Below are 16,242 nucleotides of genomic sequence, written 5' to 3' on the forward strand. Positions count from 1 at the left end.
GTACACAACACAACACACTCCAATCCTCCGGAAAATCCACACGAAATAAACATGCATCCTGCTTTCGGGTCGAAATGGTATGGCACTGTGGCGCATGGTTGGGGTTAATGTAATAAAAAATGCTGTTTTTTCGACCACCTCGACATCCATGGCACGGCCGTTTGATCGCCGAACATTTTGCTCTGCTGTGGCTGTGGAGATCCAATAATAATGTTACCGCCGCACTGCATTCCTACTGTGATACTCAGCCTTGATTCTGTTCGAGGCAGGCTGCTGGAGCTTGTTTGTATGGTTATTGATGGCGCACGGTTGGCAGCAGCAGCAGTAGTCGAGCAGAACTCAGTCTGGATCCAGGCAGAACGCGGTGGTACGGCAGCCTGTTCTCGATTTTTCCAATTTCACAAGTCATTTGGCGCGATTTCACATGTAATTTTGATTTATTTTCCTGTGTTGCATTTGAGGGCCGGGACATTTTGGGTTGAATTTCCCACCCAGTGCGATGATTTCCGATGAATGCCATGTTTTGCGGTGGCTCCTGTTGGGTAAAATGGAATTGTTAAGGTTGGACGCTCATATGGAAAATAGCAGGCATACTACTAAGGCACTGTCCATAAACTACGAAGACTAAATTTTAGCAATTTCAGTCCCCCCCCCTTCCCCCTCGTAGACTTTCGTCCATATAAAATTTTCGAAATCTGTGTGGACCGTAGACTTTGGCCAGACCCCCCGTCCCTCCCTCCGAGTCTACGTAGTTTATGGACAGACCCTAAGTGTTACACGCATTTTGTGAAGTTGAAAATAAAAAGAAAACAAAATTTCAACAGTGCATATTACGAAATGGAATAAAAAAATGTGTATTTTCTGCAAATCGACACTAATTCTTCATTAGGGCCTAACTGTAATTTCTCTCTATCGGCCCTGTCTTTGTCTTATTACAGAACGTGTATTGAGGTCCTATGATTTTTTTCTTATGCGTAATGGACGACATGTACATCCTGTTATAGAAACAAGAAGAACAATGGTTTAGTTTGTTTTGATGAAAGTATTAACTAAAAAGAGAATCGACGAAAAGAAATCGATCAAGTCAGTTAGACTCAAATGAAAAATCATTGTCGAATATCTTTGACGGTTTCCACGCCAACTCGACGAAACGAGAAATGGTAGGTAGTTTTTCGATGGCCATGTTCCCAATCCAAAACAGCAGCAGCAATATTTGCGTGGAGCTTTTGGATGAGTAAGGGAAAAGCGAATAAGAAACTTGGATGAACAAATTTGTCAACAGAGACATAGATCCTGTAAGAGAGAGAGACAGCATGCGTTGTTAAACACATGACATATCTCCCATACTTTTTACTCTTGTCATTTGAAGAGGAGTTAAAAAGCATCTGAATGCTCTCAAGCGAAAACATCTGTGGCAGTTGAAATGCTAATTACGGCAGAAAGTTTTTGAGCAGCACTGCTTATGCTTACTTAAGGCAGCTATGCATTCCAACTGCTTATGTATTATTTTCTGATTATATTCTGTATTATATTCTGATAGGATATGCCAAATTTCGCCCCAAATCTCAATACAACTTTGTCAGAATTAATCGAGACTTTTTTTCAGTCCAGGGCACCCACGGTGGTGCAGAGGGCCGAATTGCAAGATTTCCATACTGGGCGATTGCCAGCCATCGCCTTGACCTGTGGCCAGGTCAAATTTCTGTCGACTTGCTTGATTTCGATGTTGAGGCATGAGCCTCTGGGTCTGCATCTGCTGCGATGTCCTGCTGCACGGTAAAAAATCTGCACTCTGATATGAACAGATTGGCACTTGAATTCGCACTACTGTCCAAACAGTTTGTTATCATCTAATTATCATTTGAAAAAGAACATTCAATGCCTCTTCAGTTTTACTGGAAGTGCACTTCAATTCACACGCTATGTCTGAACCAGCAGATTATAAAAATTGAATGTACATCGGGTTTCTTTCCACCAAACATCAGCATTCGAGCTATATATCATTTGCAGAAGGTTTTAAAATATTCTATCGGTGAAAATTTTTCCATACATTTTGTATGTGAGACAAATTGGCCGAAAATGAGAATTTCATGTAAATTTGTATGAAAAACAGCTAAAAAGATGAAAAAATCAAAATTTCCCCGATGAAATATTTTAAAACCTTCTGCAAATAAAAATATAGCTTGAATACTGATGTTTGGTGGAAAGAAACCCGATGTACATTCAATTTTTATAATCAGTTGGTTCAGACATAGCGTGATTCATTGTTGACAATGTTTTGATTTCAAAATAAAAAATAAAAAAATATTCCCTCTGCAACACCAATTTTTGATACCAGGACCTTGAGATTCACGGTCTTCTGATTTACCACTACACTACTTCACATCCGATAATGAGGTGCGAATCGAAGCGAAACACTTTCTACCACCTGTCATTTATAATTACTTTCATGCCCAAAACAGTCATTACCAAATCAACATCTTTTCACTTTGAATTGTATTGTTTTGTACATTAGTGCAAATCGAAGTGATTTTCAGTTGATTTCTTTGGTGGGTTTGTTTTGGTTCTCAAATCAAAACTGGCAGCATTGCGATTTAAATGGAAAAGAATTTCTAATCATGTTGATTGGGACGTTGAATAGTTAAGGGATTTTTCCCTTACATCCAGCGTGCAGAATTTTTACCGTGTGGGTTCCAGTCTAACGCTTGCTAGCAGATTTCGTTTCTGCTCCTGCGTAAAGTGTGGCCGACCCACCTTCACTTTCGCTCCCGAATTTCTGTCGCTATCGGCTTTTGATGACATCGACGATGGAGCTCCACGTTGGAGATCCAATTGTTAGGTCACCATGCATGAATTCTGCACCACAGTCATCTATTGATGATGACCTGCAGCCGTTGCGTGTTCTCCACTTACACACACCAGGTTTCACTGGCGTATAGCAGCACAGATTTTACGTTCGAGTTGAACATGCGGATTTTGGTGCGTCGACTGATTTGGTTGTTTTTCCATACATTTCTCAAACTAGCAAAAGCAGCCCTCGCCTTCTTGCACCTATGTCGATCTTGGTGCTGCCATCGGCCGCCATTTGGCTACCAAGATATTGAAAGCTTTCAGCATTTACCACTGATTGCCCAGCAATCGTAAAGCTGGAAGGGTTGACCGTGTTTATATCCAACGATTTGGTCTTGTTGCCGTTGATGGTAAGACCTGCCGCTGAGGAGCGATTGGCAAGATCATCGAGCCTGCTCTGCATATCAGAGCACCGTTGAGCTGGAAGAGCAACGTCATCAGCCAGTTCTAAGTCATTTGGGTGCTCCATGGTAATGGGCTGCCACGGCAATCCAAGATTTGGTTCACGGTCAATCTCACCTATCAGGATCTCGTCGATTACGCTGAGGAACAGTAGCGGTGATAGTATACATCCTTGCCTCATTCCAGCAACGACCCGGAGGGGTCGGACAGAATGCCGTTGTGCAGTACTCTACATGAAAATGCCCTGTACTGTGCTTCAATGAGGCCGATGATTTTCTCAGGGAGACCCTTGCGCCTAAGGACTTCCCACATGTTTTCGTGATTGAGACGGTCGAAAGCTTTTTCGTAACCAATGAACACCAGATAGAGAGACTCTTGGAATTCATGGATTTGCTCCAGAATGATCCGGAGCGTGACAATATGGTCCACACAGGATCTTTCGGCACGGAATTCCGCTTGCTGTCATCGGAGAGTTGCGTCAATCTTCTCATGTATCTGGCTAAGGATCAATTTGCAGAGGATTTTGAAAACGATACACAGTAACATGTTGCCCCGTCAATTATCGCATACAGTCAGGTCACCCTTTTTGGGAACCTTTACTAAGACGCCCTGCATCCAGTCGGCCGGAAATGTCGCGGTTTCCCATGTGCTGCGGAATAATAGATGCAGTAGTTGGGCGGATACTACGAGGTCAGCTTTGAGAATTTCAGCTGATATGCGATCGACTCATGGGGCCGAAACTGTTTTTTGAAAAAGGCTTAACTTTTTTAACCGATTAAATAAAAACTACTCCTACAAAAGTAGTTTTGGATAATTATCACAAAATAACTCAATTTTTGAGAAAAAAATATTGTAAAAATACGAAATTCAGCTCAATACTGTAAAAACAAAATTAAAATAAAAGTTGATTCAAAAAGAAAACATCATACTTGATTTCAATTATATTTTGTCTCAAGATATTTTTTTATGTTTCCTACCAACCGTCCACACACCATAAGATGGGCATGTATTGAATTTACTCTTGGCAAATTTTGTCCCTTTCAGATTAAAATGAAAATTAGAATTTTTTAAATGTTTTTTTTTTCAGTATACGGCACAATTTGGATTTTTTTCTTCTACATATCCAGAATGTTAAATTGAGGTCTGGAAAGGTGCTGCCAACTTCGAATACGATTTGGGGCGAAATTCTTTCTTAACCAAATTTGGTTTCATATGCATAACTTTTTTCACAGATGTTGGATCACTTTGCGGTCTTCGACAAAGTTATTTCATATTTCATATTTAAACCTGGAATAGTCTTGGAATTATTAACTGTTTTCCCACACAACAGTCGGAAATTGACAGTCATGAAACGAACTCTTCCTTATATGGACTGTTTCAGAAATTAAATAAACTAACGATTTACTGTCATTTTAAATTGAGAGCGATAGCCAGGAAATTCTTACTAGGTCAAGAAATTAACATTCTAATGTCAACTTTGATGCATTTCTTGCAAAATGTGGGAAATTTTGCTCAGTAAACCAAATCTTATAAAATTGAAGTTCCACAAAACGGTCGAACAATATAAAACAGTGAAATATAAAAAACACATAAATAAAATATTTTTTTACGATCATTTTGAAAACTACTGTATCTGTAAGAAAAGATGTTCCTTAATTGGTTAAAGTTATGTTTAAGGAAAATACCCAGACAACCAGTCATCGTATAAGATGTTGCATAAGATGATAAAGTGGAGGCAATATACGTGCATGCCTCCATTTAGGCGCATGTAAAATGTACGCATATCGTCTCCACTTTAACATCTTATACAACATCCTATACGATGGTTGGGTGACTGGGTATTTTCTTTTAATAGGTTTTTGGGCAAATCTTAAGCAAACAAATGGTGCAATCTCATAATTTAAGCACCATAAATCTATTAAAAATACCTTTTGGTAACATTTCAGTCGAAAAAGTGCTCAAATGCCGTTACCGCAACATTAGGTACTACCACAACGATGGGAACAATTACCCTATGTGCGATTTAAAATAATCAATCTTGGGATTTTCCCATACATTTTTATATGGGATGAAATTCACCTGAAATTTTATGGGAAACTAGTAAAAAATCTTAAATATAAAACTGAAACAAGTTTCTGAAACTAGAGGTCCAAATCTACGATCCAAGTGAATAATATTTAGGGTACATTCACTTTTCATAATACTTCCCTTTGGACAAAGCGTGCCCCATTTCAAGTATACCCATATTTCATGGTTTCAGAGCCTAAAACTCTATTCAACAGCCACCAACTTGAATTTTGAGTCGCCAACTAAAATATTAGACCACCGTCTTTAATTTTGGGCCAACATCGTGGAATTTCTAGTCCTCAGTGTTGGTTTTCACACAAAAATCGTCAACCATGCTAAAGGCTACAAAAATCGCCGCAGTTTGATGTGTCGCATAATGGGGTTTGGTTCCGCTTCATATACGGCCATGGCCGTAGTTCTACCGGTGCACTATGGGGAAAGTGGTGGCCAAAAATCGAAAAATTTACCTGCTTTGAATGACATGTCTTATACACCATTTGAGAGCCAGATAGTTCAAACCTAGATTTTCAAAATTTCAGCCCTCTGTGATGGGAACTCATTGCGCCACAGATACAGTGACCCCACAATTTATGAATCGGCAAAAATGACCACAGTTTATGGATCACTCCATTTGATCAGCATGGTAATTCATAAATAGTGTACAAAATTAAGGTGATTCATCGGTGTGGGGTCACTGTATCAGACTTAGAAAAATAGTGAAAATTGTAGAAAAAATGCATTTTAAACAAATTCAATTTTCTCAGTGAAAAAACGGTTTAATTTTAGAATTTAATCCACCGTTGGAAATGTTATTGATTGAACTTTATAATGGGTGTATTGTTGGGGTTACACGGTTAATTGCAATTAGTAAAAAAATGGGTAATTATTGACAAAAACAACATTTTTTGCCTAAGTTGGTCTATATCTAACAAGCAGGGTCGAGCAGTCTCAAAGGACCGCCTCCACAGTTTAGTTTGGGGTCTATACTATCTGCGGAACGCGAATCCAGCTGCGGATAGCTGCGGATGAGCGTCATTTTGACACAAGCCCGAAAATTGGATTTTTGAAGTTATTTTTTTGTTAATTACGATTATTGATTATGCGAGCACATACAAAAGAAATCGTACAATTTTAACAGTGCTTCAAAGATGGAACTGTTAATTGTCTAATTAACTCTTAAAAATCTTACATACTTAATTATTTTTATGTTAAAAATGGGAAAAAAACATCAACCCATCTGGACTGAAATGCTTCTTTTGTTCACGAAAATCTTGTTTATATTATCAATACATATTTACCATCAGGGAAAGAAACACCTCATCTTATATATTAATTTTACTAAAAACTACCTACTTGTATTTAAAAGACGAGAACAATATTTTAAATTCATAAGTTTGTTTTCAACTTAAACGCTAGCAACGTGAATATCGTACAGTAGTTAATTTAACGAAAACAAATATGAAAATAATTGTTTGTGGTTATATGGAACATAGGAGCATCAAGTTTCCACAGACAAACAGACATACCACTTGGAACAAAATGCGAAAAAAATCATCGTTAAATATGGTGAATTTTATTAGCCATGTTCTTAAAAATCGGGAAAGCGAATCTAAAATATTGACAATTCCCAAAAATTTATATGGAATAATGTTACCTGAACAGAAAAATGAGTAGGTATTGCTTGTGAAATTTAAGTTTCAAGAGACAGTTAATTAATAAAATGTATGATGGAAATTTTTCTATGAAAATTATGTTCTACTAGCTATCCCGGCAAACGTTGTCTTAATTGCCAAGCTGTGGTGGTTTAACAACTGTAAAGCTCATAACATCACCGCACTCTAGATTGTTTTCATTTCGATCGTGTTGATTTCCTTCCCAGCTCATGAAAATCAGTAATTTTCCAATTTTCTTACTTTTCTAGTTGATTTTCGTAACTTTTTTTACATATAAACACTGCCACCATGAATACGAATCAAACCATGCAAGAGTCATTCCGATCGGTTCACCCGTTCGTGAGTTTTGTTGCTTCAAAGGGACTTCAAACTCATTTTTATTTAAATAGATTTAGCAGTCATTCCTGCAGTATAAAAAATGAAGACTAATCATCAACTTGGTTAATGATGTTGATATGTGTTGTAAAATAATAGAAGCATAATTAAAAATTATCCTTTCGCGAGATTGAACAAATATTATAGTAGGGGGGGGGGGTGTTGGCAGATAAGTTGGAGGGGGGTGGGCTCTTGATAGATAAACAATTATTTACCAAAATACCTGATTGATAAAACAACACTCTTATATAACATTAAAAATGGTGGGGGGGGGGGGGGGGGCGGGGTTTGTCAGATTTGCCTAGAAAGAGGGGGGGGTGCTTCCACTTCCACCTCTCCTATTTTATCTTATGCATGGCAATCTTATTATAGTTTTGATTTGCATTTGAACTGCCTCAAAAATTAAAAACAAATCAAAAATCAACTTATTGTTCAGGAATAAGTAGTTCCTAACTGGGTTAAGGCCGGACGGGACGGCGGTTGAATCGTCCGCCATTGTTCTGTTGTTAGTAAGATGCAAATCTCAACTTCTACTTCATATTATTGACTAGAAATTTGATCGTTCATTTGCTCACTTGTGGTGCACAATCGACTAAAGTTTCAGCTACGTCAGTGTAGTGGAAATTGATATTTGCTTCTTCAAAATCGCGAGGCAAATTGTTATAAGAGAGGGAAGATAGGAAAAATTAGACGTCGTCCCGTGCGGCCTTAAATACTAGTTAGGTGGGGGGGGGGGGGGGGGTGGGGGTAAGACGGACATGCTTAGGAAACACTCTATTTTGACAGTGTAAACAATGAGATAAATAAAATTTTACTTCCATACTATTTACTTCAACTAAGGTACTTTACAGTCTGCAAGTCGATTTTGCAATAAAATTTGATTTTTCATGACTTTTGAGATAATTAAAAAGTCATCTCCAAATGTATGTTTTTCAACAGTGTTGGTAAGACGGACACGTTTGGAAAATTAGCTAATAAGCCATTATTTGTGTTAAATGATGTTCATGGCCGTTTTTATTCGGTAGATTAATCATAGTAGAATCTAAATTTGGCTTTAAATCTCTTAGCGAAACGTGTTTTTTTGCAAATTAAAGTCCATTTTGTAAATTGGAAACATCTATACACTGTTAAACGCCTAACAGTATGCAATGTTCTGGTAATTTTACGAAGTGCAAACTGTTCCAACCACAAAAATTCAAATATAATAATTTTTTAAACAAAAAATCAATATAAAATGCTTTACACGGCTTCCACAATCATTTTTGTACTCCATAGATTTCAATCTGGGAACAATGTGTGGGTTTTAATGTGTTTCTCATGGCACTACCAAAGTAACCCCAACACTGTCCGTCTTACCCACCCTCAAGGCGGACCGTCTTACCCCCACGCAACGCAAAATATTTATTCCACCACCGTTATCCATAAGCCATGAAATTTACCTGAACTTCGTTGTGTATAGGACGGAACAGTTAAAAACAACTGGGAAACTCAAAATAAATGCGAAAGCCATTTAATGTTAAAAAAGCTTATTTTTTGCCGCCTCAAAATTAGATCCCATCACAAAAGCGTGTAGCCAGGTAAATAATTGTTTATTTTTTGCACTTTTGACATATGTATTCTCTCATGGAGTGGTTCAATAATCATCAACTGATAAGAAGATAGAGTTAATCGTAAAAGAAAACCAAATTTTAGCTCTTAAGTGGCAGAACTAGTCAGTGGTCCGTCTTACCCCCACCCCCCTACACCTTCCAGATGTGATGAAAATACACAAATTGGACTAATGTTTTGCTAATCTTACTAGAATACTTAAAAAAAGCGGAAAAACCAAACAAATATTTTTGGCCACCACTTTGTATGGAGCCGCCCCATAGTGCGGTGCTGGTCCGGATCATAAAGATGGCCATAACTCCGAAACGCCTTGACCGATCCGGATCATTTTCAATAGCAAACAATGTGGTATATAGAGGGAGGGGGGGGGGGGTTTGAGAAATCTTACGCGCCATACAAAAATATTTTGGTTCTCATACAAAAAATCTTACAAAGGGGGTGGGGGTGTCCAAAAATCGTAAAATTTCTCTTACGTAATTAATGGACAGCCCCTTATACATGGGCAACTGAACCGAGTGAGTGAACCATGAATCTTTTTAAAAAGAGTTACGATTCACAGAAGCTCATTACGAGTCCAACAACTTGCCGGACAAGTGACTCGATTCTTTAATGGTAAGAACGAAAATCTGTGTATCTTGCATTTTACCACGCCATGCTAAGATTGTTAATTCGATGTCAACGTCCGTACCAAGATAGCGGATTTTCTCGAAAAGTGGGCACATAAGAAAGGATTTGGCATGGAAAAACGAAATTTTTCATCAAATTCCGGAAATGAGTTACTGAATCGATCAAAAGAGTCGTCTTTTTTTTTTGGGAGTGAATCGGGAGCGATTCGCTCTCAAAATTGAAAGAGTTTTCCCATCTCTAGAACATACAGCCTTTCAGTACACTTTGATGTACGAGAAAGGTAAAAGTCATAACTACTGAACGAAAAGACATACAATAATGATTGTAACTCGAAATCAAAGCATATTCGACAAAAGTCGTTCATAAGGACTGTATCGGAAATTAACTATAAACGTTCACCACTGCCTAAAAAATAATCTATTCGAAATAAACATAATTTTATTTTTAGTGGTACTATATAAATCTTTAAAATAAAGAATGGCAGTTCTGATTTTCAAAAAATAATCTTTCAACTTGGACTTTTATCTCAAAGATTGCACATATGTTTTTAAAATTTTGGACACCCCCTAAAAATTTAGAATAGCGAAAACTGTGGAAAAATATTCAATTTTTTCTCTTATTTTTGCGTCAATATATTCTTTTCCAGAATGCTCATGATATAGGAAAATTATTTTTATCAAGAAAAATTTCCTCCGTGGTTTCCCAGCCAACCACATATCGTAAATCATTGTGTGGAAAAAATCGTATATTTTCATATATTGAATCAGAATTGTATAATAATATGTATAGTTGTTGACAATGATTGCGTAAAATTGCATTTGATGCCAAATTAAATTTCAATTGCGATTTTGTTTCATATAGTCGTTTCCGATCATAAAAAGTGCGAGATACTATCGGTAGGATCGCACTGAATCGGATAGAATCGTGAAAAAAACATACATTCTTAGTGTCAAGCTGCAAGTTCGCTAGCATCGTATATATGATTTCTTTGATTCGTGGAAATCGTTTCTTCACATCGTATATGAATCTGCTAAATCAACCTTGCTACCTAAAGGTATGATGGAAATCGGTGAAATCGTATACAACTATAACAATGTTGTATATTGATCGTTTGCGTCACACTTGCGTCGTATACTAAGTGAATGAAATCGTTGAAATCGTATATTCATTTTTACAGTCGCATATGATTGTTACTGCACTTTTAATAGTCGAAACTTAATCTCGGAAATCGTAAATGGGTTTGTTTACAAATTTGTATGATGGAGAAAAAAATGGTATTCATCACAAATTTGCATTTTGTTGTTGACACATTCCAACCATGGTAGCAATAATTTCAGCCAAATATATAGATTTTCAATTTTTCATACTAGCAGATGACTTACAATGAGTGATGTATAGATTCCAACAACATGTGAATTCCGGGCCTCTTGCAGGGTACCACTTTTGGTGCCACTCAATGCACAACAACAACGCTCCCACCACAAGTATCGCACAGTATCATGCTAATTTTTATTCGTTTCATGCCATTCACTTTGAACTCTCTATCAGTCTTGTTAGAGATCATAGATATTTGAACTTTTTCGTTGATATTCGGCCTCCTTTGTCTCCGAAATTCGCCACACAAGCAATCAAACTACTGTACGAAACAAAAAGTCAAACGAATGCGCTTCACCACGATAGCGTCTTCGGGAGACGGTCCGGTTTTTGTTATTCCTGTCTTCTTCCATAATGAGAGCTGTGTTGGCCAAATGTGTGACGTATTCAATGCATCATGCAAGAATAAACTAATACTAACATTCATAATAGGATTTAGCTGAAAATATTTACGAAAAGCTAGAATTAGACAAATGTCATCATGTCAGACCACAATGATTTGACGCTTTCTTATGTTTATTGAACTTCATTTTACCGCTCGTGTTGTATGTAAGAGGTAACGGTAGCGTACGAATGTAACAAAGCAAGCTGACACTCGACTGCGGCAACGAAATGAAGGTAGTGAAAAATGTCGAATGTTTACAAGACTGCTCTCTATTTTCAACTTGGCAATATAGCCAATAGAGATAACGCTCAGTTTTCAATCAAAGGACCTAAGTTCGATTCTCACCGAACACCAGTTGTTTATTTTATGTTTGAAAATCTTGAGTCGTATATTGGTATTCTCAATCGTAATAAGATCATGCACAATCGTATATTTAGACGAATAAAATCGGCGAAATCGTAGATTTTTTTTCGAGAAATCGTAAAATATGTGTATACGATTCCACAGAAATCGTATATAAGTTTCGATACGGCCTCCACTTTAGTATGTATATGCCTGTTTCGTGCATTGAATACGATTTCTTTGGTGCTATATATGTGTGACTATTTAAGTTTCAATTTCGATATAGCAACCAAATTGCTGGCTGGGTTAGCGCAATTCCTAAAAATGAAAAATGGCCATTTTTTGAGGAACTCTTTTTTATGCGACTTTAAAGAACAATTACGCAAATAAAAAATACATAAAGTTAAAAATTCGCATTTTTTTCAATAGGAAGCAAGCAGCTGCGGTTTTGCTAAAGTGCCGATAGTGGCGCTTTTCTGATAAATGCGGTAAACGTGATAACAGTGTAAACAAGCAGAGAAGCTTGCGCTACGGAATCATAGTCGGCGCTCGTGTTCCATGTGTTTTTCACATATACAGCGGCGCCGCCTGGCACCTATCCACTCGAAACATCATGCGCAACACGGGTGCAAAATGCCAGTCAGAAAAAAAGAAGTAAACAACTTGAAATTTGTATGGTGATGTAATCAATTCTCTGTTACTGCAATGAATCCAGAAGAAACGCGTAAGGATAATGATTTTGTTTCTAATTTGCAACTTTTTGCCCCAAGGCACAAATCACTGCGATGCGAAACAAGTGCAAGCCAGCGATTTGTCCATACAAGAAAAATGATTTTACTTTTAATGTGGTGGCGCCATCTCTGAGAAAATCAAGCTTTGATTCCTTACTATTGGGCATGTATTTAAATTTATTGAAGAGGTAGTTTTACCAGAGAACGGAATTTTATAACCTCTGAAGATATTTAAAACAGAGTGGCAAAGTTCGACCAAAAAGTAGGTGTTTTTTGGGTTAAATCATTTCCTACATGATGGAGGGTTTTCTATCCAAAATAAGAATTTTAAAAGTCGGTATTGAGTGATATGTTATGTGTACATAACTGCTAGTAATAATCATCATTTTCCAGATTTTTCCCCGTACAAATTTGTTTCACTGCAAATTATTGAAACGTTAAAAAGATTTTAGAAAATTGCCTTTTGTACAGATTGTTATTTTGTGTGGTGTACTCATAGAACCGTATTTTTAATAATACTAAACGTTTTCCAAATTTCTTCAAGCTGTTTTGAACTAAACTATATTGTGAAGATTTCATAGAAGAACCGAAATTAAAAGACCAACCATGCTTCGAGATAGAGCATTTTGAACGTTTATAGTTAATTTCCGATACAGTCCTTACATACTGGTACCGAGAAATCTGAATTTTGGAATTAAAATGGCCAAGGAAGCATGAATTGATGAAAATCTCGAAGTTGAATTACCCAGGTGATTATTTTTTTTATATATATTCTCCCCTGTTAAGGAAATTAAGCCACAGCGTCCAATAAGCTGACCTTTTGTGGCATAGTAATACCCAGGTGATAGTCATGTTATATCTCTAAAGGCGAACACCAGAACGCCCAGAAAACAGACTTCAAGCCTCAAATTTTTCCAGGTAGACAATGATGGTCAAATGCTAATTACATATTCTTATTATTTTTTGTCTAAAAAAGTTTTTTAACCGAAAACAGATTTTATTAATACAATTTACAAAACCTTTACACATTTTACAACCATTCAGACAGAAAATTCAAAACACCTAAAAAAATGAAGAAACAAGAAAACTGGACTTAGTGAAATGGCTTTCTGAAAATTCACCTATGTGAAAATTAATTGAACATTTTTGAAAAAAAAAGTAAAACAAAATCTCAAATAATACCTACTTCACAGTTTTTATTTTTATTTTTTCAATTTATTGTTTTTTTTTTTTGTGTTCGCTGTAACTTTAGAACGGTAGGATCTAGGAAAAACCCAGATTAATCCACCTAGTGGTGATAGTGCCTTTCTCATCGAATATGTACTCATGATCTTTCCTTCGACGTTAGCCGAAATGTTCGAAATCCTGGGAACACTTTACATATACATATAGAAAAGCAAAATTTTTAACAAAGCCCCCATCGATTTGTGAAACTTATTGATGGCATATATTCCGATGTTATGTTCAACGACAAAACAGAGCTGAACAATATCAGACCTCTCAGTTGACTGCTTGACCAGCTTAACATCATTCACAACCACAGACCACTTTACGATCTTCGACAAAGTTTTCTTTAGTTTTATAGCAGCTATATTGTATTATCCTTGGTAACACGATTCATGTAAAAATTTACCTCCTTGTGAGAAAAATGCAAAAAACTAAATTTTCCATTCAAATTTCAATCGCAATGAGAAGAGCGAGGGCTCATCCAGCCGCACCCAAATTTTGCGCAGTAAGTATAGACGCAAGAGAAATTGAAAAAAAAATATTCGGTGTTGATGGGATCAAATTATAATTTTCCCATTAAACGTTGTTCCATCCTACTATATATTAACACCGCAGGAATCTGAAATGGTGTGATTTGATGAGCTCGCCTTGGTCACAATTTTGTTTTCTTGCATATATGAAGACTTCGACCATTTCTTCACTTTTAATCTTATCCAAAGTTTATCAGGCTATCAAAAAGCCACGATTTGAACAATCGCTAGAATTGTTTTTGTTCACTTTTATTATTCCGCAATTTGATGTACCGCAGGCTTTTGACATGCCGCATGCACCCGGAACCAGTTTCGAATCACTGAGGCTGTTTTCTTGATAATCGTTTGGCAAGTTATTGAAAAAAGCCGCGATTTTATGTGTCGCATGCATGATTTTGGTTCACTTCCATATTTAACCACTTTCAGTGGAACACTCGCAAACACTATTAACAGTCACAGATGTGGACTTGCCGACCTTTCATCAGATTATCAAACAGCCGCTATGGTTTGGTTCCATTCTATATTTTACCCCCTTTTGGGGGTTGGGGGTGGGGGTTTTTGTTGCTGGTGAGTAGGGGGTGATTGTGGAAATAGTTTCCAGTTCTGGAACACTACCGGTTCTCCCAAATATGGTCTGAGACTTTCTGCTGGCTAACTGTTTAGTAGATTATTGAAAATGCCGCGATTTGATGTGTCACATGCATAGGTTCGGTTCACTTCTATATTTGACCACATACGACGGAACACTCAAAATCGGTTCCCGGACACGACCTGTTGTCTCGAATATGATCTGAGGCTATTTTATTGCTAGCTTTTCACCAGATCACAAAATAAATCATTTGATCTGTTAGAGAACGTCCATAAATTACGTCACGCTTTTGGGGGGGGGAGGGGGGGTTCAGTAAAGTGTGACAACACATACAAAAATTTCAAAGGTCGCATACAAAAAGTGTGACATAGGGGGGAGGGGGGGGTTGAAAATGGACAATTTTTGCGTGACGTGATTTATGGACGCTCCCTTACATGTATTGGTTTACATTTGACCTTTTCCGGTGGATACCCGGAATCGGTTCCAACACACTGATATGGTCTGAGTCTATTTTCTTGCCAACTATTTATCATGTTATCTGAAAAACCGTGATTTGAGGTGTCGCATGCATGGGTTTGGTTCACTATTTTATTTGACCACTCTCGGTGGGACACCCGGAACCGGTTCCGGTACACTACCGGTTTAGATATGGTTTGAGACTATTTTCTTGATAACCTTTCATCAAGTTATCAAAAAAGCCACGGTTTGATATGCCGCATGCATGGGTTTGGTCAGGCCCGGATTAAGGATTGTGGGGGCCCGGGGCCCGAGCGGATGTGGAGGCCCCTCGGAGAGATGACCAAAAATGTTTTTCCATATTTTCGAACAGTACTTGAGCAATATGAATAATTAAGTTAATGTTAGCAACCGAAAAAGGTTTTTGTGGGGGCCCCTAAAATGTGGGGGCCCGGGGCCGGGCCCCCCGCCCCCCCCCTTAGATCCGGCCCTTGGTTTGGTTCACTTTTATATTTACCCACTTCCGCCGGGGCACCTGGACCCGGTTCTGGAACACTACTGGTTCAGATATGGTTTGAGACTATTTTCTTGTTAGCCAATCATTAGGTTATCAAAAAAGTCGTGTTTTTTATGTCGCACGCATGGGTTTGGTTCACTTTTATATTTGGCCACTTCCGGCGGGACACTCAGAACCGGTTCTGGAACACTACCGGTTCAGATATGGTTTGAGACTATTTTAATGGTAACCGTTCATCAAGTTATCGAATATGCCGCAATTTGATGTGTCGCATGTATGGGTTTGTTGCATTTTCATGTCTGACCCCTTCCAGGGGTATTGGTCCTGAACACCTATATGACCATAACTCCGGAACGACTGGACCGATCTGAACCATTTTCAATAGGAAACAATGGGACCAGATTCCGCGTCGAATGAGCCGTCGATCGTTAAAATCGATTGATATTTACTATCTAAAAGTGAGGTGACTTTTTTTGTACATATACACAC

The 16,242-nt window shown here is 37.7% G+C and overlaps 1 protein-coding gene across 1 annotated transcript in view; it reads left to right on the plus strand.

Moving 5' to 3' along the window:
- LOC109397556 (protein amalgam) overlaps window positions 1–16,242 on the plus strand; it is a 295,277-nt gene that overhangs the window by 187,793 nt on the left and 91,242 nt on the right. The gene's annotated exons all lie outside the window — the stretch shown is intronic.

The sequence above is a fragment of the Aedes albopictus genome, chromosome 2 (genome assembly GCF_035046485.1).
Source record: "Aedes albopictus strain Foshan chromosome 2, AalbF5, whole genome shotgun sequence".
In the NCBI taxonomy this organism is placed as follows: Eukaryota; Metazoa; Arthropoda; class Insecta; order Diptera; family Culicidae; genus Aedes; species Aedes albopictus.